The sequence below is a fragment of the Aquarana catesbeiana genome, linkage group LG06, assembly GCF_042186555.1.
Source record: "Aquarana catesbeiana isolate 2022-GZ linkage group LG06, ASM4218655v1, whole genome shotgun sequence".
NCBI classification, from domain to species: domain Eukaryota; kingdom Metazoa; phylum Chordata; class Amphibia; order Anura; family Ranidae; genus Aquarana; species Aquarana catesbeiana.
Genome location: NC_133329.1, coordinates 157,403,752 through 157,427,031, shown reverse-complemented (window position 1 = coordinate 157,427,031; position 23,280 = coordinate 157,403,752). Strand labels below are relative to the sequence as shown.

The following is a 23,280-nucleotide window of genomic DNA, read 5'->3' as shown; positions in this document are numbered from 1 at the left end:
TTCTCAGTTCTCTGTCTTAGATGCGGCGGGAGATAGCTGCAGCTGGGATTGGAGCTGCAGCCATCCAGGTGAGTATGATTGTTTTTCTTTTATACAGTATCCCAGAAAAGCGAGTACACCCCCCACATTTTTGTAAATATTTTTTTATATCTTTTCATGTGACAACACTGAAGAAATGACACTTTGCTACAATGTAAAGTAGAGAGTGTACAGCTTGTATAACAGTGTAAATTTGCTGTCCTCTCAAAATAACTCACACAGCAACAAACATGAGTACACCCCTAAGTGAAAATGTCCAAATTGGGCCCAAATAGCCATTTTCCTTCCCCAAAGTCATGTGACTTGTTAGTGTTACAGGGACTCAGGTGGGAATGGGGAGCAGGTGTGTTAAATTTGGTGTTATCGCTCTCACTCTCTCATACTGGTCACTGGAAGTTCAACATGGCATTTCATGGTAAAGAAGTCTTTGAGGATCTGAAAAAAAGAATTGTTGCTCTACATAAAGATAGCCTAGGCTATAAGAGGATTGAAAAGACCTTGAAACTGAGCTGCAGCACGGTGGCCAAGACCATACAGCGGTTTAACAGGACTGGTTCCACTCAGAACAGGCCTCACCATGGTCGAGTGTCATATACAGAGGTTGTCCTTGGGAAATAGATGTATGAGTGTTGCCAGCATTGCTGTAGAGATTGAAGGGGTGGGGGGGGGTGGGGGGTCAGCCTGTCAGTGCTTAGACCATATGCCGTACACTGCATCAAATTGGTCTGCATGGCTGTGGTCCTAGAAAGAAGCCTCTTCTGAAGATGATGCACAAGAAAGCCCGAAAACAGTTTGCTGAAAGACAAGCAGACTAAGGACATGGAATACTAGAACCATGTCCCGTGGTCTGATGAGACCAAGATAAACTTACCGTATTTATCAGCGTATAATACGCGCTGGCGTATAACACGCACCCCAAGTTTAGGAGGGAATTTTAAAGGAAAAAAAACTTTTAGGAGTAAAGTTTAAGGAAGAAAAACTTACATTAAAATGCCCATCAATGCAGCATTATCGGTGTTCATCTGCAGCCTTTTCAGTGTCAGTGCAGCCTTGCTCCAGTGTCTATTGCAGCCTTGTCAGTGCCTGTAAGCGACTGTAAGCGGCGCCGAGAAAAGCCGAGGACTCTCGGGTATGTGTATCTCGGCTCCGCCAAGTCCCTGCAGTCTCTGCGCCATATTTGAATTTACACACGGTTGTGTATGTCGGCGGCGATCGCGGCAATCGCTCCGATCACACACAAATGGGGGGGGGGGGGGGGGTCGGCCTATAACACGCACCCACGATTTTCCCCTGATTTTCAGGGGAAAAAAGTGCGTGTTATATGCCGATAAATACGGTATTTGGTTCAGATGGTGTCAAGCGTGTGTGGCGGCCACCAGGTGAGGAGTACAAAGACAAGTGTGTCTTGCCTACAGTCAAGCATGGTGGTGGGAGTGTCATGGTCTGGGGGCTGCATGAGTGCTGCTGGCACTGGGGAGCTACAGTTCATTGAGGGAACCATGAAGGTCAACATGTACGGTGACATACTGAAGCAGAGTATGATCCCCTCCCTTCGGAGATTGGGCCGCAGGGAAGTATTCCAATTTGATTACGACCCCAAACACACCTCCAAGATGACCCCTGCCTTGCTAAAGAAGCAGGGGTAAAGGTGATGGACTGGCCAAGGATGTCTCCAGACATAAACCCTATCAAGCATCTGTGGGGCATCCTCAAACGGAAGGTGGCGGAACGCAAGTTCTCTAGCATCCACAAGCTCTGTGATGTCATGGAGGACTGGAAGAGGACTTCAGTGGCAACCTGTGAAGCTCTGGTGAACTCCATGCCCAAGAGGGTTAAGGCAGTGCTGGAAAATAAATAGTGGCCACACAAAATATTGACACTTTGGGCCCAATTTGGACATTTTCACTTAGGGGTGTACTCACTTTTGTTGCCAGCGGTTTAGACTTTAATGGCCGTGTGGAGTTATTTTGAGGGGACAGGAAATTTATACTGTTATACAAGCTGTATATTCACTACTTTACATAGTAGCAAAGCGTCATTTCTTCAGTGCTGTCACATGAAAAGATATAATAAAATATTTACAAAAATGCGAGCGGTGTACTCACTTTTGTGAGATTCCGTAATCCCATACTTCTCCTTTCAGTGCCGAACCAGCGCGATTCCAGTGCCGGTTTCCGCATCATATAGGACTTGCAGGCAGTTCACACTGCCCTATGCGAACCGCTGCGGCGGGTGCCAATAAAAAGTTAATGACACCCCCAGATCGGTTCGCATATCACAGTGCGAACTGTCAAATGGTGCAGGAATCGGATTGCATAGGTGTTCACAGTGCGGACCAAAAAAAAAAAAAGAGTCCTGCACCATTTTGGTACAAATGCAATGCAAATTCAGCCATACAACATGTATGGCTGAATTTGCATCGCACAGACATCGCATGTGATCTGCACAGTAGTGCGGTGCAAATCACATGCGATGTATAACATCGCACCAGTGTGAACCCAGCCTAAGTTGCTATATCCTGTTGTGAAGTTGTTGCCCTGCTTAGCTTTATATCATCAACACTGAGATAGAACGATTTATTCCAACCTCTTGTTTATAAACAAATTAAACAGCGCCGGTCCCAGCTCTGGGGCAAAAGCTAGACACAACGCTAGAACATTCAGGAAATAGGCCACTAATCACTACTCTCTAGACATGCTCCTGTAACACATTTTCCATCTAGGCTCATACATGTCATCAATGCCAAATGACCTTCATTTATAAATTAATTGCTGGTGGGGGTACTGTATCAAACATCTTACCAAAATCTACATACACTATGTCCATAGGCCTTACTTGATCCAAAATATAACTCACCTAGAATATTAAAAGGTTGGTCTGAAAAGAACAGTCTTTCATAAATCCATATTGGTTACTACTAATGATACCATTTTCATTGGCAGAGTCTTGGATATGGTCCCCTATTATTCCTTGCAATAGTGTACATACTAATGATGTTACGCTAATTGGTCTGTAGTTTCCAGGTATCCAGGTCCTAAGTATTCAGACCCTTTGCTCAGTATTTAGTAGAAGCACCCTTTTGATCTAAACAGCCATGAGTCTTTTTGGGAAAGATGCAACAAGTTTTTCACACCTGGATTTGGGGATCCTCTGCCATTCCTCCTTGCAGATCCTCTCCAGTTCTGTCAGGTTGGATGGTAAATGTTGGTGGACAGCCATTTTTAGGTCTCTCCAGAGATGCTCAATTGGGTTTAAGTCAGGGCTCTGGCTTGGCCATTTAAAGAACAGTCACGGAGTTGTTGTGAAGCCACTCCTTCGTTATTTTAGCTGTGTGCTTAGGGTCATTGTCTTGTTGGAAGGTAAACCTTCGGCCCAGTCTGAGGTCTTGAGCACTCTGGAGAAGGTTTTCGTCCAGGATATCCCTGTACTCAGAGGTGGCTCTCTAATTAGGCATATTAGGCGGTTGCCTAAGGCCTCGCACTCACAGGGGCCTCGCGGCCCCCTAATTTGCCTGTTCTCAATCACTGAAGTTGATGCCGGCAGCTCCGCTTACCCCCACTGGGACTCTGTGGCCCAGGAGCTGACAGACAAATCGGATACTGCCCGCAGCCTGAGGAATAGCGGCCTCATCACGGAGCGTCCCAGTCTGTGGGGCCTCACGTGTAAGTTTTGCCTAAGGCTTCACAAAGCCTAGAGCCACCTCTGCCTGTACTTGGCCGCATTCATCTTTCCCTCGATTGCAACCAGTCGTCCTGTCCCTGCAGCTGAACAACACCCCCACAGCATGATGCTGCCACCACCATGCTTCACTGTTGGGACTGTATTGGACAGGTGATGAGCAGTGCCTGCTTTTCTCCACACATACTGCTTAGAATTAAGGCCAAAAAGTTCTATCTTGGTCTCATCAGACCAGAGAATCTTATTTTTCACCATCTTGGAGTCCTTCAGGTGTTTTTTTTTAGAAAACTCCATGCAGGCTTTCATGTGTCTTGCACTGAGGAGAGGCTTCAGTCAGGCCACTCTGCCATAAAGCCCCGACTGGTGGAGGGCTGCAGTGATGGTTGACTTTCTACAACTTTCTCGCATCTCCCGACTGCATCTCTGGAGCCATAGTGATCTTTGGGTTCTTCTTTACCTCTCTCACCAAGGCTGTTCTCCCCCAATAGCTCAGTTTGGCCAGACGGCCAGCTCTAGGAAGGGTTCTGGTCATCCCAAACGTCTTCCATTTAAGGATTATGGAGGCCACTGTGCTCTTAGGAACCTTAAGTGCAGCAGAATTTTTTTTGTAACCTTGGCCAGATCTGTGCCTTGCCACAATTCTGTCATTGAGCTCTTCAGGCAGTTCCTTTGACCTCATGATTCTCATTTGCTCTGACATGCACTGTGAGCTGTAAGGTCTTATATAGACAGGTGTGTGGCTTTTTTAATCAAGTCCAATCAGTATAATCAAACACAGCTGGACTCAAATGAAGGTGTAGAATCATCTCAAGGATGATCAGAAGAAATGGACAGCACCGGAGTTAAATATATGAGTGTCACATCAAAGGGTCTGAATACTTAGGACCATGTGATATTTCAGTTTTTCTTTTTTAATAAATCTGCAAAAATGTCAACAATTCTGTGTTTTTCTGTCAATATGGGGTGCTGTGTGTACATTAATGAGGAAAAAAAAATGAACTTAAATGATTTTAGCAAATGGCTACAATATAACAGAGTGAAAAATTTAAGAGGGTCTGAATACTTTCCGTCCCCACTGTACATACTGTATATCTTGGCTCAGCTTATCTGCTGGTATTATTCCAGTCAGTAAGCCATCCTTAAAAATTAGGAATAATGGTCTGGCTATACAACGGCTAAGTTCTTTGAGAACTCTTGTGCAAGTCAACCGTTCCTGGTGAGTTATTCACAATAGGTTTCTCTAGTCTTCTTTTCCAACTGTGGTATAATATAATGCTATCAGCATTAATGTCCTGTTTATTATACCCCTACTTCTCCTTATAAACTGAGGAGAAGAATGTATTTAATACACTTGTCTTCTCCCTGTCACTTGTGACTAACTTCCCCTCATCATATGAGCATAGACCTAGCCTTTTTACTATTATTATATAATTGATAAAATGCATGTGTGGTACTTTCTATGGACGCCATCCCTACTGATAGCTTACCTACAGCACCTTCCCTGGGTATATACCCCTTTATCTAATGTATTCATTATTATTGGGAATCGCTGGGCAAACAGGAGTTTATTATTATGTGCTCAATGAGCTCATTTGATTTCTGGATAGCTGGATTTCTTCACTTTGGTTTTTTAACCACTTAAGACAAGACAGGGGGCTTCCATCATAACAAATGTAGAGTGTGGTGGTCTCATCCCTGACAGAATAAAACCATAGAAACAGAAATCCCCTTTTTATTGGGACTTTAAACAGGCCACCAACTCTTAGAATAAAAAAAATGAATTCTAATTATATACTTAAAAAAAGACGTGAAAGTGTCTATATCATACAAGATAAAAAATCATTCCATACTCAATACAGGATCAAATCAGAAAATATATACAAGGTGAAAAAAAGTAGATGTACTCTCACAGGGGTAATGTACCCCGATACCCCCCTGGGTACATTACCCCTGTGAGAGTACATCTACTTTTTTTCACCTTGTATATACCGTATTTATCGGCGTATAACACGCACAGGCACATCTGCAGCCTTACCATTGCCATCAATGCAGCAGCCTCACCATTGCCATCAATGCAGCAGCCTCACCATTGCCATCAATGCAGCAGCCTCACCACTGCCATCAATGCAGCAGCCTCACCACTGCCATCAATGCAGCAGCCTCACCACTGCCATCAATGCAGCAGCCTCACCACTGCCATCAATGCAGCAGCCTCACCACTGCCATCAATGCAGCAGCCTCACCACTGCCATCAATGCAGCAGCCTCACCACTGCCATCAATGCAGCAGCCTCACCACTGCCATCAATGCAGCAGCCTCACCACTGCCTTCAATGCAGCAGCCTCACCACTGCCATCAGTGCAGCCTGATTGATGTCCATCTGCAGCCTAGAGGGGACAGAGAGAGGGGCGGGACAAGCATCGACAGATTACATACAGTGAGAATCTCCTATGATAGACACAACAGTGGTCCAATAGAGGCCCAGGAGACGAGACTTCCTATTACAGAGGCCGCCAAGCAAACAGGAGATTCTCACTGTATATAATCTGACGGCGCTCATCCCGCCCCCCCTCCCTGTCCCCTCTGAGGCAGATAAAATTGAAGTATTGGCATATAACACGAACACGCTATTTGCACCCGATTTTCATGGTGAAAAAGTGAGTGTTATACGCCAATAAATACAGTATTTTCTGATTTGATTCTGTATTTATTAAGTATGGAATGATTTTTTATTTTGTATGTTATAGACGCTTTCACGTCTTTTTTAAGTATATTAATAAAATTCATCTTTTTATTCTAAGAGTTGGTGGCCTGTTAAAGTCCCAATAAAAGGGGGAATTCTGTTTCTATGTTTTAACCACTTAAGGACCAGCCTCGTTTTGGATTTTAGGTGTCTACATGTTTAAAACAGGTTTTTTTGCTAGAAAATTACTTAGAACCCCCAAACATTATATATGTTTTTTTTTCTAACACCCTAGAGAATAAAATACTTTTTTGCACCGTATTTGCACAGCAGTCTTATAATCGCACTTATTTTGTAAAAAATTCACTTTTTTGAATAAAAAAAATAAGACAACAGTAAAGTTAGCCCAATTTTTTTTTTTATATTGTAAAATATAATGTTACGCCAAGTAAATTGATACCCAACATGTCACGCTTCAAAATTGTGCCCGCTCGTGGAATGGCGTCAAACTTTTACCCTCAAAAATCGTTTAAAAAAAAATTCTACAGGTTGCATGTTGTGTTACAGAGGAGGTCTAGAGCAAGAATTATTGCTTTCGCTCTACTGGTCGCGGTGATACCTCACATGTGTGGTTTGACCACTGTTTTCATATGCGGCGCTACTTGCATATGCGTTCACTCCTGCGCGCGAGCTCGGGGGGGGGGGGTTAAAAAAAAATTTTTTTATTATTTATTTTACACTATTTTATTTATTTTTACACTGTTTAAAAAAAAAAATTCTGTCACTTTTTTTCCTATTACAAGGAATGTAAACATCCCTTGTAATAGAAAAAAGCATGACAGGACCTCTTAAATTTGAGATCTGGGGTCAAAAAGACCTCAGATCTCATATTTACACTAAAATGATCAATAATTTGTTCCCAGGAGGCCCCTGCTTTCTCAGCCCAGGAAGTTGCTAGTGAGCTGGTTGAATGAGCCTTAATCATTGCTGGTGCTGGGACTCCAGAACCCTCATAAGCCAGGGAGATAGCTCCCCTGATCCACCTTGAGATTGAGGCTTTGGAAGCCTGAAGTCCCTTCCTTGGCTCAGCGTATAGAACTAGTAGGTGATTGGACCTCCTAAACTCTTTTGTTCTTTGTAAATAGGTAAGTAGACACCTTCTTACATCCAGGCAATGAAATGTCTTTTCTTTCTCATTTTTTGGTTTATCACAAAAGGACGGCAATGTTATATCTTGCGTCCTATGAAATAAGAATACTACCTTCGGTAGATACAATGGGTCTGGCCTGAGGGTGACTATCTGGGTGTACCAAAAGGAAGGGTTCCTTCATGGATAGCCCTTGTAGATCCCCAACCCTCCTGTCCGTGGTAATTGCTAACAAAAAATATATATTTTTAAGGTTAGAAACTTAAAGGGAACCTCCTCTATGGAAACTCTTTCCCTGGCCACCAGGAATCGTTTAATAAGGTTTTTCTTTGCCAGTCTTGTATCAAGATAGCCCAAGAGGGCTGCAATCTGTACCCTAAGGGTGCTGACCACTAGGCCCTTCTCTACCCCATCCTGGAGTAACTCCAGGATAACCGGAACAGTGGTGGAGGTCATCTGTTTTTCTATGCCCCAGGAACAGAAAAAGTCTTCCAAATTTTTGAGTAAATTTTTTTTAGTCACTGGTTTTCTGCTCAGGAGGGTATTGATCACTCTGTGAGCAGCCCTTACGTTTTAGGATCTGTCGCTCACTAGCCAGGCCATCAGCTGGAAAAATTCCGGCCTTGGGTGTAGTACTGGCCCCTGCCTGAGAAGATCCGGCCTGTTTGGGAGCATCCATGGCTCTGCCACCGCCATGGACCTTATGCTTGCGAACCAAGCATAAGCTTGGCCACCCATCAGAGGAGCAGACCTGGGGACTGGCTGAGCTTCTGAAGGACCCGCGGAATCAGTGCTAGAGGTGGGAAGGCCTATGCCAGCCTGCACTGCCAGGTCTGAGTCAGGGCATCTAAGCCTTCTGACTGCCTCTCTCTTCTGTCAGTTGGTCGAAAAGATCCATTTCCAGATTTCCGAAGCGCTGCACCAAGGTTTGAAATACCTCAGGGTTCAGTACCCATTCTCCCTGTCTTATCGGCTGATGGCTGAGGTAGTCCGCCTCAGCGTTGCTTGTCCCCTTTATGTGGACAGATGATATGGAGAGAACCTTCCTTTCGGCTCAGGCCAAGATCTCCTTGGATAACTCCAGGAGGGGACTGGACCTAGTGCCTCCCTGGTGATTCAGGTAGGCTACGACAGTGACGTTGTCGGAGCTTACCTGAACCTCCTTGCTCATAACGCTTCCTTGAAAGGCTTTCAGGGCCTCTCCCACCGCTTTGAGCTCCCTGTAGTTGGAGGACATCTGACCTAGTGAACTGCTCCCGTGTCTCGCTTAGCTGGTCTGGATCCACCTCCCCATCTGAGCTGTGGTCTGTCCTGACCTGGCTTTATATCTCCCCCCATCCTCCTCTTCCTGAGCTAGGGGTAGTAACAGTGAGGGTGGGAGGAGAGCGCTGGGACCCACTCCGGAGGGACTTTCCTGGGAGGATGGGCCTTCTCTAGGGGCAAGCTCCTCTGGGTCAGGGCCCTGTGCTGTTGACCGCCCAGCAGCTTCACAGAAAGACTTGACTGCTGCCAGCATTTCCGTCTGCATAGGTGAAAAACGTTATCAAAAGTAGAAGCTTCTTTCCTTGCTAATTTATTGATACATTTATAGCAGAAGGGTAGAAAGGGGCTTACAGTACCCACATTTTTTTTGAGGAACTATGCTGGGGGTTTCCTGTAAGACAAGATAGAGCATACATGTAACTTTTACTCTGTCTTCCCCCTAACTGCGGGCTTGTAATGGGAGGCGGGGAGGGTATGGTGTTTTAGTGAGGCCCAGTCTGTCCTGGCTGGCCCAGGCATTCTCAGACCCCTTGTAGCCAGGGCCTCTCACCCCCCCCTTTTCCAAGGGGGGTTTCTACTCCCTGGGCCCCGACCTGGATCTGCCCACAGTTGTAGTTGCCATCCCTTCCTACTATTACATGAGGAGGATGGCTCGGTCCTGGGCTGCTGGTACCGCTGAGGGGCTAGTACAGCAAGCCGACCGCTGCCCACCGCCTTGCTCTCTCTTCTTCCCCATGCCGCTCTCCATGCTGTTCTCCCGGCGTTAAGAGTACTTCCGGGTCGCACTGTTCCTCCAACGCAGCCCACTTCCTGTGATGCGGCCGTGACCTTACCAGAGTGAGGCTTGGAGCCCAGCACTTCTTCCATGCAAGATGGCTTTTCCCCAGGAATGAAGAAAGCAGTTGGTTATTATTTTAGTTTCCCTGATGCGTTATAGAGATGTGAAAAAAGACTTGCTCAAGAAAGCACCCATTCACTAAAGACGTGTCATGGAAAAAAAGATCTCTCACCAAGCAATGACACGACAGGCAATAGCTTGTATGAGCTTGTAACAATGAACTGAAACAGAACACTTCTACAGTGAACAAGATAAAAAAAAAAAAAAAGGAGACTGATCCAATTACAGGTTGAAATTTTTTAGATATATTTAGGTCATTAAGATTGGCTCTGTACCTTACTGCCAAAATGTAGGTTTTCTTTTGGATAGAGTAGGGGGTTAAAACTGCTGTCGGTTTTACATTTTGCCATCTGTGTCTCATTAGGGAGATATCCCTTCACTTCCTGTCCTATAGGCGCAACAGAAAGCTAGATGATATTTTTCCAATATGAGAAATATCCTCTTAGATGTCACTGGCACCAGTGTTCCCATTGGAGAATTTTCCGGCTATTCCTGTTCTGGTGGCAACTTTTAATTCTAGATTTACCCCTTCCTGACATCTGATCAGGACAATCAAAAAAAAAAAAAAAAAAAAAGTGAATCTTCCCACCAGGGACACAGACAGCAATAAAAATCTGACTACTCGCTACACTATGCAAAACTAAGACACAACTTTTGCTTAAGTTATACAAAACATACGTTAAGCTCAGTGTTTGGTTTGTGTTCAAGCTTAAAGCAGAGCTTCACCCAAAAAAAAAAAAAAGGGAAGAAGTTCTGCTCCCCCACCTCCCACATTTGTATTTTGTGTGTGTGTGTGTGTGTGTGTGTGGGGGGGGGGGGTACCTGCTCCCACTTCTGCTTGGATTGCCTAAGCTACAGGAGATGGCCAGAATCACAAGTGAGGGGTACAGATACACACAAACTGCATACGTGAGTTTCAGGCTAGTTAGCCATTATCAGTGCACTATATGATAACCATTTTGTCTATGAAGTAAGGCTTATGGGCTGACACAATGAAACAAATTAGGACATTATGGACAGGTGGGCAAAAATGAACCAAAAAACCTACTTTATTAGTAATAAATACAATGTAGCCTTCCTAAAACCTTACTGTAACATTATAAATACAAATCTGTTGCGCTAAAAAAGTAGTATATGCTCAAAAAAGCAGCTGACACTATATTGCTAGGTGCAATGATACAAAACACAAGGAGAGGTGTAGCGCTACACCTCTTCTTGCTTATTGTAACATGGCTAGTTGTTCAGTTCCGTTGGTCCATACCTCCAGTTAATAGAAGCCATGGTTATTATACATATAAAAAAGGTATATTTTGTTGAGCTGCAGGAAGGGCCAGTGACCAGCTACTTGCACAACTCCATCCATGCACAACTCCCCCCCCCATGCACAGGGGCCAGCCGCCGTTCTCTGCTCTGTCCAGGTACCATTACCAGAAAACGCCTCACGCTGGCCCCACGTCCCGCCCTCCTCCCTGTGTGGCATTGGCCAGCCGCGCTTACAGTCCCATCCCCCTGCACAAAGGACGCGCCTGCCATTGGCCGCTGGCAGTTGTCAATCTCCCAGCACCAGCACTGACCTGTGGCTGTCATTTAGCAAGAGAAGTGGAGGGGTGGCCAAAGCCTTCTCCCTTGAGTGACGGTACTGTAGGCGGGTCCTCGGGAGGAGGAGAGGAGCCTGATTGGCCAGTCACGTGACAGTAAGGAGAGCAAAGAGGGAAAAAAAAAAAAAAAAAAAACTATAGCGCCGAACAGAAGTAACCTATTCCAGAGAATTCTGATTGCCCATAGAGTCCAGAGTCTGTCAATGATTTATAAATTCCATGAAGGGGGCACACACTTCAGGCTACTTGTCTTTAGAGGCATAAGCAAACTCTATACTGTGCAAATGAAGAAAAAAAAATGATGCAAGCGGCATCTGAGTGTAGCAGTAAATAAAATTTATTGCACTAAGTACTCGAATCACAAGATAAAAGGTAATAAAAGGCTCATCAATGTTCTGCTGTCAAGGACATCTGGTCTGCAGACTCCCGCACATTTGGTGAAACGAACATCAGAGATTCCTATGGAGTGGCCGCAGGGGTGTCCAAACTATGGCCCTCCAGTTGTTCAGGAACTACAATTCCCATCATGCCTAGTAATGTCTGTGAATTTCAGAGTTTTACAATGCTTCATGGGAAGTGTAGTTCTGCAACAGCTGGAGGGCCGTAGTTTGGACACCCATGCTAGCCAAACACTAGATTTCGATTTTTAAAAGGAATAGATTAGTTGCTATACCCAACACGGATCTTTCAGTTGGTCTCATATTTAAAAGGCACACTTCAATGACTTCAGTTCCCTGACATTTACTAATTTTATACTGAATCTGAAAATCAATGATGGCCATTGTTGAACTCATGACAATAGATACTTATTCAAGAATTGAAGACTCAACAGTATAAAATAGCACTGAATGTAATTTTTCTGTGAAATCAAAACAAAGGAAGTTCTACACTGTGGTCATGTTTAGACTCTAGTAATAAAAGCTACTTGAAAAGCTATATTAAAAGCGGGGAAGGATTAAAAAGTCTTTGAACTCTGTCTGTGTTCCCACTGAGATTTTCTTACATCCTGTTCCAATGGCACCCTGTCAACAGAGGGTATAACCAGGACAGGAAATGGATATAATTATCAAGAAGACAGAAGTTCTTCCCTTCTCCAAATTATCTTAATAAAGCTTTTTGGATTGCAAACAGCAATAAAAAAAATCTGACAGGGGTTCTTCTGACTCCCATGATTAGTTTCTGCGAGTCTGCCAATTCTGGATATCCTACACTCACCCATCATGCTTTGACCAAACGCTACTAACATTATGATACTTTCAGGAACATTGCCCTCTGAGACCACTCCATCTCTCTTTTGCCTCTTACTATCTTCTCCTTTCCTATTTCAACATTCTTACCCTTCTTTTCTTTAGCTGAAGAAGTCCTTCTTATACAGCATCTTCTCTATAGCACAACAGACTGACAGCCTTATGGCTCAATAGGTGAAATTTGAGAATAATTTAATGGCTCTCTCTATAGTTTAGAGGCCTAGGGGCCTCCAACTTTACTGTTTTTTTTCTGGTTATTGCTTTGCTTATGCCCTTTTTCAAGGAATACCTGTACATTACCTTGATATGGTGGTTCAGTTTACCTATTGTTATATTTTACTCACTGTAACTGCCTTTTACCCTACCTTGGATTTAAACCTTGAGTGATGTCTCATGTACTGTTTTTTCCACAGCCTGTCAGCTGATTTTCTGTATATCCATGCTACTCAATAAAAACCCTTGTAAAAGAAAAATCTGACAGGGGTTCTGACTTTATTAAAAACAGAAATAAACAGTTTGGGCTGGAGCTGGGTTTAAAAGTAGCATTTATTATGCAACTTACTTAAAAGCTTGGTGTTTGAAATCACCCCTGCTCTAACAACTACATTTTCTCATATAAGGCTTCATGTACATGGAACGCTCTTACAACCTCTCCTGAACGATTTAAAGCGGGGTTCCACCCAAATTTTGAACAATATCTGTATGTATTCTCTTCCTTGCCTAGATGCTGACATGCCGTTTAAAAAAATTTAAATCGCCGTAATTACCTTTTATTTTTCTATTCTTCTTTGCACTTCCTGGTTCTCCTCCCGTGGGAGTAGGCGTGTTTCTAGCCTCTCCCAGACTTCTGGGAGCTAGTCTCAGGCTTCCCAGGATGCCACTGAGCATGTGTGGGAACGAGCGGTGAATGCTGGGAGCACAGCATTCACCACATCCAGGAAATAAATGCTTGTGGGCTTCAAATGCCCACAATGAAGATGGAAACCGCCTGCAGTGAATAATATAAGTTATTCTTTCCGACGAAATCTGACACAGGCGGACATATTACACACAATATGTGAGTATGTAATGCTGAGAAGAAAAGTTTGTGAATGAACTAAAAAAAAAAACGATAGATAGGTGGACCCCCGCTTTAACTTGACAGATAGTAACCCACGTTTAACCACTTGACCACTGGGCACTTAAACCCCCTTAATAACCAGACCAATTTTCAGCTTTCTGTGCTCTCACATTTTGAATGGCAATTACTCAGTCATGCAACACTGTACCCAAATGAATTTTTTGTCCTTTTTTTCACACAAATAGAGCTTTCTTTTGGTTGTATTTAATCACCACTGGGTTCTTTATTTTTTGCGCTATAAAAGAAAAAAGACAGAAAATTCTGTAAAAAAATGCATTTTCCTTCGTTTCTGTTATAAAATTTTGCAAATTAGTAATTTTTTCTTCATATATTTTGGCCAAAATGTATACCGCTAAATATCTTTGGTAAAAATAACCCAAATCGGTGTATATTTGGTCTTTGTGAAAGTTATAGAGTCCACAAGCTATGGTGCCAATCTCTGAAAATTGATCACACCTGAAGTACTGACGGCCTATCTCATTTCTTGAGACCCTAACATGCCAGAAAAGTACAAATACCCCCCAAATGACCCCTTTTTGGAAAGAAGACATTCCAAGGTATTTAGAAAGATGCATGATGAGTTTTTTGAAGTTGTCATTTTTTCCCACAATTCTTTGCAAAATCAAGATTTTTTTTTTTCTTTTTCACAAAATTGTCATATTAGCAGGTTATTTCTCACACACAGCATATGCATACCACAAATTACACCCCAAAACACATTCTGCTATTACTCCCGAGTACGGCGATACCACATGTGTGAGACTTTTACACAGCGTGGCCACATACAGAGGCCCAACATGCACGGAGCACCTTCAGGCATTCTGGAGCACCCAGGCCAATTCTGACATTTCTCTCCTACATGTAAAAATCATATTAATTTGCTAGAAAATTACATAGAACCCCAAAACATTATATATATATTTTTTAGCAAAGACCCTAGAGAATACAATGGCGGTCGTTGCAACTTTTTATCTCGCACGGTATTTGCGCAGCAATTTTTCGAACACATTTTGTTTGAAAAAAAAAAAAAAAACAGTTTTGTGCTTTAAAAAAAAACAAAACAGTAAAGTTAGCCCAATGTTTTTACATAATGTGAATAATGAAGTTAGGGCTGCAACTAACGATTATTTTCATAATCAATTAGTTGGCCGATTATTGTTTCGATTAATCGATTAATCGGTTAATAACCTTAAAAAAAAGTATGGTGTATAATTTAGTTAATATGTAAAGTTTTAAAAAAAGGCAATTTATTCTTAAATATCTCTATGCAGTGATAAATAAAATTAACCAACTATGGTTAGGGAGCAAAATATCTAATCCACTCTGAGAATAACAGACAGAAGAGATATACTGTATATGCTATTAGAGGAGATATACTGTATATACTATTAGAGGAGAGAACGTTAATTTGATTTTCTAATCGTTAGTGGGGTCAAATCGACGTTCATTTTCAACCACAGTGATGAGAAAATTTGGAAATAGAACTTCTTGGTGAAAGGAATTATCAGACAGTGTATGTGGTTTTCGTTCAGAAATTACAATTATTTTAAAACAGAATGTTAAAAACAAGTGAAAATTTTAAACGTTCTTTCATTCATCGAATGTAAAAAGATTTTTCATCTGAATATTCTCATCTGAAAATTGATCGGTGTGGCCAGCATAAGGCTTGGTACACACCTATGCAGTTTGCTTTTGATCTGTTTCTGCAATGCTCTTTGCTGTGCGTTTTGATTTTTGCGCACGTGATTTTGCTGTGATTTGCGTTTTTGCATTTTTTTTGGCCAATTTGTTGTTGGGCAGATTAAAAAAACACACATTTCTGCAAAAATGCATTACATGCTTTTCTGCAGCTTCTCCATTGAAGTATGTTGAACCAAAAAAAGCACTGTTTTGCGTTTAAAAAAAAGTCACTGACGCTTTCCAAATACGCAGCGGCTGAAAAAGCATAGATGTGAACGTGTCCCATAGGAAACCATGTAAATGAACTGTAGTCTGTTTCTGCAAAAAGCACCAAAAAACACATAGATGTGAACCAGGTCTAAGACGTTTAGTAACATAATAGGGTTAAAAAAACTAATATTAGCCCTTTATAATACAAAAAAGCAAATAATCACTACTGTAAGGGGTTCATTTTTTTTACTGTAGAACTGTGAGAGAAATGGTTACAGTAGCGATTATTTTATCTTTTTGTACTATAAAGGGCTCATTTTAGTTTGTTTTTTAACCACATTATGTTACTGGCCGATTAATCGATTATGAAAATAGTAATCGATTCATTTCATAATCGATTAGTTGTCGATTAATCGATTAGTTGTTTCAGCCCTAAATGAAGTTATGCCGAGTAAATAGATACCTAACATGTCACCCTTCAAAATTGCACACGCTCGTGGAATGGCGCCAAACTTCGCTACTTAAAAATCCCCATAGGAGACGCTTTAAAAAATTTTACTGGTTACATGTTGTGAGTTACAGAGGAGGTCTAGAGCCAAAATGATTGCTCTCGCTCTACCGATCGCAGCGATACCTCACATGTGTGGTTTGAACACCATTTTCATATGTGGGCGCAACTTACGTATGCGTTCGCTTCTGACTGCGAGCACACGGGGAAAATTTTTTTTTTTTTTTTATTGTTCATTTTACTTAATTTATTTTAGTTTGAGGCTTTTTTTCCAAAAAATAAATTTTTTGATCACTTTTATTTCTATTACAAGGAATGTAAACATCCCCTGTAATAGGAATATAGTATGACAGGTCCCCTTTACAGTGAGATATGAGGTCAATAAGACCTCACATCTCACCTCTAGGCTGGGAAGCCTGAAATTAAAAAAAAAAAAAAAAAAAAAAAAAAAAAAAAAGGATCCTGGCTTCGATCGTAGCGGTGAGTCGGTAGAAGCACCTGAGGGCGGCGAGAGGGGGGGGCGTCCTCTCTCGCCTCCCGTAAGAATGATCAAGCAGTGGAACAGCCGCTATGATCATTCTTATGGTGTAGGGAATCACCGGCTGAAAAAGCTGATATCTGAATGATGCCTGTAGCTGCACCTATCATTCAGATATCCCCGCACAAAGTCAAGGACGTCGTATGACGGCCGGCGGGCAGGAAGTGGTTAAAACAAACACAAAGTTGTCCATTTATACAATATTTCCAACACATAGCATGTACATACCAAAAATGACACCCCAAAATAGATTCTCCTGCTCCTCCTGAGTACGGCGATACCACATGTGTGAGACTTCCACAGCCTGGCCACATACAGAGGCCGAGTACAGCCGAGCATGGCCGAGTATAGCCGAGTATGGCTGAGCATGGCAAAGTATGGCTGGGTATCGCAGAGTATGGCGGAGTATGGCGGAGTATGGCGGGGCATGGCGGGGAATGGCGGGGAATGGCGGGGAATGGCGGGGAATGGCACAGGGTTGCACAGGATCATTGCAGAGTATTGCACAGGGTTGCACAGGATCATTGCAGAGTATTGCACAGGGTTATTGCAGAGTATTGCACATGGTTGCACAGGATCATTGCAGAGTATTGCACAGGGTTGCACAGTATCATTGCAGAGTATTGCACAGGGTTGCACAGTATCATTGCAGAGTATTGCACAGGGTTGCACAGTATCATTGCAGAGTATTGCACAGGGTTGCACAGTATCATTGCAGAGTATTGCACAGTATCATTGCAGAGTATTGCACAGGGTTGCACAGTATCATTGCAGAGTATTGCACAGGGTTGCACAGTATCATTGCAGAGTATTGCACAGGATCATTGCAGAGTATTGCACAGGATCATTGCAGAGTATTGCACAGGATCATTGCAGAGCATGGGGGGGATGGCTGAGCATGGATGGATGGATGTGACTGTACATGTCACTGAGCTGCGCTGTGGGCACTACACATCCAGCCCACAGCGCGGCTCCAATCCGATCTCTCCCCCTCTGTACCGATCGGTACAGAGAGGGGAGGGAGGAACCGGCGTGATCCCAGAGTTATCCAGCCGCCCTGCAGCCGTCATTTGGCTATGGGGCGGTTGGCAAGTGGTTAAAAAGTCTGTTTTGCTGCATTTTCCCTCATTTGTGTTTAGAAGCGTTTCTAAAAAAATTATAATATATATATGGCCGAAAACGAAAAAACGCCTATAAACGAAATGTGGCTAAAGGCGCGTTACCGCGTTCGGCGTCGGAAACTTCAGCATCTGAACCAATTTTTTTGCTTTTGAAGAAACGCTGTTAAATGCAACTGCCTGAAAACAGCAATAAACGAGACTGTGTACATGGTCACATAGGATAACATTGAATGAGTTCAGGGGCAGTTGAAAAAAGCGTCCAAAAAAGCGTTTAGCAGCGTCCCGTGTACATGGGGCCTAAAAGAATATCTGGGTAGCAGCGACCATAACAGGATTTCATTTAATGTTAGCTGTAAGCAACAAACACATATGGGAAATATAAAAACACTTTAGGAGAGCAAATTTTCCAAGAATGAGGGCTGCTCTTCAAGACTCAGACTGGGAGGGAATATTGGCATCGATGAACACAGAACGGAAATGGGAATTCTTCAAAAAGACTGTATGCGAACTCACTGCAAAGTATAAAAATAAAACCTGTGTCTCACGGCCAAAGTTAAAAAAAAAAAAAAAAAAAAGCTATAAATAAGGAAAGAGCTTTTTAAAATAATGGAACACTTACATTCATTTAAAAGATTACAAAGAATATAACAAAATATGTAAAAAGGAAGTTGAGGATGCAAAAATTCAAAAATGACTTGGATGACAGATTGCAAAAATAGGAAGACAAACCCCCCAAAATTCTTCAAATATATTAATAGTAAAAAAGGTCAGGTCTGTGCATGTAGGCCAGGCATGTCCAAAGTTTAATGCAATAGAGATAGAGATATAGAGATAGAGATAGTTTTGTGGCACCCAAAGATATATATACGGTATTTATCATTCTGGCAGGCCTTGGAGGGGACGGGACGAGCATCGTCAGATCACATGCAGGAGATTCTCCTGTTTACTCGTTGGACTCTGTAATAGAAAGTCCCGTCTCCTGGGCTGGCATTGGACGACTGTTCTGTCTATCATAGGAGGCGGGACTTTGCATTAAAGAGGCTGTCGAGTATACAGGAGATTCTCCTGTATGTAATCTGTTGGCGCTTGTCCCGCCCCCCTCTGAGGCTGCAGATGGACATTGATCATGCTGCCTTCATGGGTCAGATGGGCACTGACCCTTATTTTGCTTCACAGTTATTTATTTAAAATTACATTTTTTTCCTGAAACGTCCCTCTTATATTGAGGGTGCGTGTTATACACCTGTACGTGTTACACGCCGATAAATAGGGTATGTCCAAATAACACGCCCAAGCTCATCCTTAGACTCTTCACCACACACAGCCACAAAAGGCAAGAGAATTCTTGTTGGGCAGTGTATTCGTTAATTTGCATTTCATTTTAATAGTTCAAAGAATGTCAGGCAAAATGGTTGGCACTCACGCATGTTCAATTAATCAAATCTGGCCCTCTTTGAAAAAAGTTTGCACACCCCTGACGTAGGCCTTTTAAAAAATGTATCTAGAGCTCATGTTCATAATGGGGATGGCATTGACACAGCCCCAAATGATCCACAATGGCTCAAAAGTAATTTGGTCCAGAAATATTTAGACAGAATAAAAGGTGGCTAAAGCACCTGGACCAGATGGCATCCACCCACTGATCCTAAAAGAATTGAGCTCTGTCATTTCAAAGCCATTGTTTCTCATTTTTAGGGACTCTTTAATGACTGGAATGGTACCATTGGACTGGTGCAGGGCCAATGCAGTGCCTATATTTAAAAAGGGATCAAAGTCTTTACCAAGTAACTATAGACCTGTTAAATTAACTTCTATAGTCGGGTAGATACTGGAGAGTTTAATAAAAGACCACATAGATGAGTTCTTGCTGAAAAAACGTATTTTAAGCAACAGACAGCATAGATTTATGAAAGATAAAAGTTGTCAGACAAATCTTATAAAGGTTTTACTTGCCTCCCCTTAAAAAAGTTCACAGAGGAGTGGCTGTTGACGTAGTATACATGGATTTTGCAAAAGCATTTGACACAGTTCCCCACACACGGCTAATGTGTAAGGTAAAGTCTACAGGTCGGAAAGAAGTTTGTAAATGGATAGAAAACTGGCTAAAAAAGGCAGAATTCAGAGGAGTAGCGGTTAATGATTCTTACTCCGAATGGTCTAAGTTAAGGTTATCAGTGGTGTACCCCTAGGTTCAGTGTTGGGACCCATACTTTTTAATACCTTTATAAATGGTATAGGGTCTGGGATTAAAAGTACCATTTCAGTCTTTGCGGATGACACCAAGCTATAAAGTGGAATAACGTTCTTACAGGAGGTCTCCAACTTACAAGCCAACCTCAATGCACTGTTTAATTGGGAAACTAGGTGGGAAAAGAGGTTTAATGTTGAAAAATGCATCATACATTTTAGGGGGAATAAAACGGTGGGAATCAATGGTGGAGAAGGATCTGGGGGTTTTGGTAGATCATAAGCTTAATAATAGCATGCAATGCCAAGCTGCTGTTTCCAAAGCGGGCAAAATTCTTTCTTGGAGGGAGGGAGAGGGATCATTTTATCTCCTATACAAATCATTAGCAAGACCTCATCTGGAATTGTTCAGTTTTGGGCACCAGTTCTTAAAAGGATATCAGGGAACTGGAGAAAGTGCAGAGAAGGGCAACCAAACTGATAAAAGGCATGGAGGAGCTCGACTATGAGGAAAGATTAGAGGAACCAAATTTAAAAGTTGAATCCAGGGAAAATCCGATTTCCTCGGGGATCAGGAAGGAATATTTCCCCTGCTGTAGCAAAGTGGATTATGCCTGTGCAGTTTCTTCAGGAGCAAGTGGCATGACTGGCGGCTCCCGCATGGGAGGGACGTCATACGGCTCTGGCCAGTCACATAGCTGGAGTCCATGGCCCCGGAAGGAAGATGGGCAAACATGCATGCGGCCTGAAGTGGGGAAGGCACGGGCTTCGTTTCCAAGTAAGAGTCACATAATGTGCTCGTATTCGATGCATACTAGCACATTTATGTCTTTACTTTACAGAGAAGGGGAAAACTTGTTTTCCTCTAATTTGGTACAAGAGGAATCAGAAGGCCCTGCTTTGATGAGGCGGCACTGATAAAGCAGCATTGATGGGCAGTGATGGACACAGATATGCAGCACTGGTGGGAACTGATGATCAGTGCCCTGATCATCAGTGTAAATGCCCCTGTCACCACAGGAAAGCAGGTTATCGGCTTTCCTTTCCTCAGACTAACAGCTCTGAGGAAGGGAAATGCCGATAACTGACATTTGGTAAAGAAAAAAGTTGTGATAGCACTGCCCAATAGTGAACAATTAAAACAATTGAAAAAAAAAAAAAAAAAAGAGAGACTTCTGTAAATATTGAGTAGCAAATTCCTGTGCTATAAAATTGCTTTAAACATTGAAAAAAATACAAAAAACACATATTAGGTAAATAGATAAAGTCCCAACAGTCCACACAAAGTTCTCTAGTGCATCTTCATATTTCAATATGTGCTCCACCAAAAAACAAGAGTGCTCCCTGACCAGGTGAAATACTCGCTTACCTCAGGACAAGACCCTCAAAAGGGCCAACACAGCATAATGGTAATCAATACAGTACAGCAGATTGTGGGTCAGCTGCTCACTTCCTCCTCTGATAAAAATTCCCCAGCTGGGATGACTTCACAGAACTCTCAGAATAAAAGGAAACAATCTTCAATAGTGCAGTATCGTGGTTAAAATGCATAGGAGAATTCCAGCTAAGCTTAAATAAGAAGTATGGTTTTCTTTTTGTTTCCCCCATCATACTTATCTAGATGAATGCAGCATGGGTCTGTTGCTGCATCTGTTCCGACACCTCTGCACTAAAAACGAGCGATCTGCGGTGTGTTCGGTCGCTCGGTTTTCAGAGCTCCGTGAGCAGAGAGCTGCATACCATCAGTCACAGCTCTCTGCTCTTCTCCCGCCGTGCTCATTGGAGCGTTAAGCTGTGGAGGGGGCGGAGCGGGCCGCCTCAGGCTATCAGCGGCTCGCTGAGAGGCTGAGACGGGTATCAGTCCAGACACCTGGTGGATCCCATTGTCGGGATGAAGCGGTGCCTGGACTGAAATCCATAATGTCAGCAGAGAGCGGACCTCAAAACAAATTGCACTCCTGTGATCCAAGGAGAAGTACAGGCAAACGAGTTTTGGCTGGACTTCTCCTTTAAGGAAATGCACTCACATTTATTCAGTTAAAAAGAAGCATTATGATATAACAGGGTCTTCCAGCATCCAGATTAAGTAATGATACACGCCACCTGGCTCCCCCTTTGCACATTACACCACTCTCCCATGTGTGGCTTCTTCAGAAGGCTCGGTTAGATCCTATTGCTCGTTTTTAACTGAATAAACGTGAGTGCATTTCCTTGGCTGGTATTCAGTTATGCATTTTAACCACAATACTGCACTATTGAAGATTGTTTTCTTTATTCTGAGAGTTCTGTGGAATCATCCCAACTGGGGAAGTTTTAGCATCAGAGGAGGGAGTGAGTAGAGGACCCATTATTTGGTGTACTGGATTGATTACTATTATGCTGTGTTGGCCCTTTTGAGGGTCTTGTCCTGAGGTGAGGGAGTATTTCACATGGTGCGGGAGCACTTCTATGGTGGAGCACATATTGAAATATGAAGTTGTGGGGGGGGCAGGAGGCGGAGCCTAGCGGAGCAGACATGCATTGTTAGAGCTCCACACCGCTGAGGAGAGAAGAGAAGGACAAAGCGGAGCCTGCAGACTCAAAAGGTATCCATTTGAACCTTTTTGCCCCAGGGAACAAACTGTGAAAGTTTGGGCAGGAAATATGGTACTGGGAGGAAACCGTGGCAGAAATAAAAATCACCTCACAAAGAACTCACAGGCACTCACTGCAGCTGAAGCAGCTCCAGTCACCTCACAAGATACAGCATCAGGGCGCTCTCACAGACAAAAAATGTCACAGCAAGACTCCCCATTTGAGTCAGATACAGAACAAATCCTCTCACAAACTTCTCCACAAGCCTCCTCAGTATCCCCAGTAATATTATTACAATTTGAAAAGATGCTTCATAAGGCTTTAAAACAAACCTCAGACCAAATAACAAAAAGCCTAACCAAAGAAATAAGAGAGCTGGGAAACCGCACCGCAGCCTTAGAAATAAAAATGGATGAAATTGAAATTACAACCCAAGAAAATATAACAGAATAGGAACAATTAAAAAAAAGAGAATTTAATACTTCAAACTAAGCTTGAAGATTACGAAAATAGAGCCAGACGTTCAAACTTGCGCATAAGGGGAATACCTGAAACTGTGACAGACCTGCAATCTACTATTACTGCTCTATTACAAGAACTAAAGCCAGATATCCCTATTGAACGTTTAGAACTGGACAGAGTACACAGAGCCCTCACAGCCAAAAAGAAAGACGGACCCCCACGTGATATAATCACAAAATTTCATTATTACAGAACGAAAGAACAAATACTAAATTGCTGCAAGAGAAAAAAAAGGAACTTAATTTTCAAGGACACAATTATCAAATT

At 42.8% G+C, this 23,280-nt stretch overlaps 1 protein-coding gene across 2 annotated transcripts in view; it reads right to left on the bottom strand.

Annotated features, from left to right (window-relative positions):
• Positions 1–23,280, bottom strand: part of TMC7 (transmembrane channel like 7) — a 149,322-nt gene that overhangs the window by 109,336 nt on the left and 16,706 nt on the right. The window lies entirely within an intron of this gene.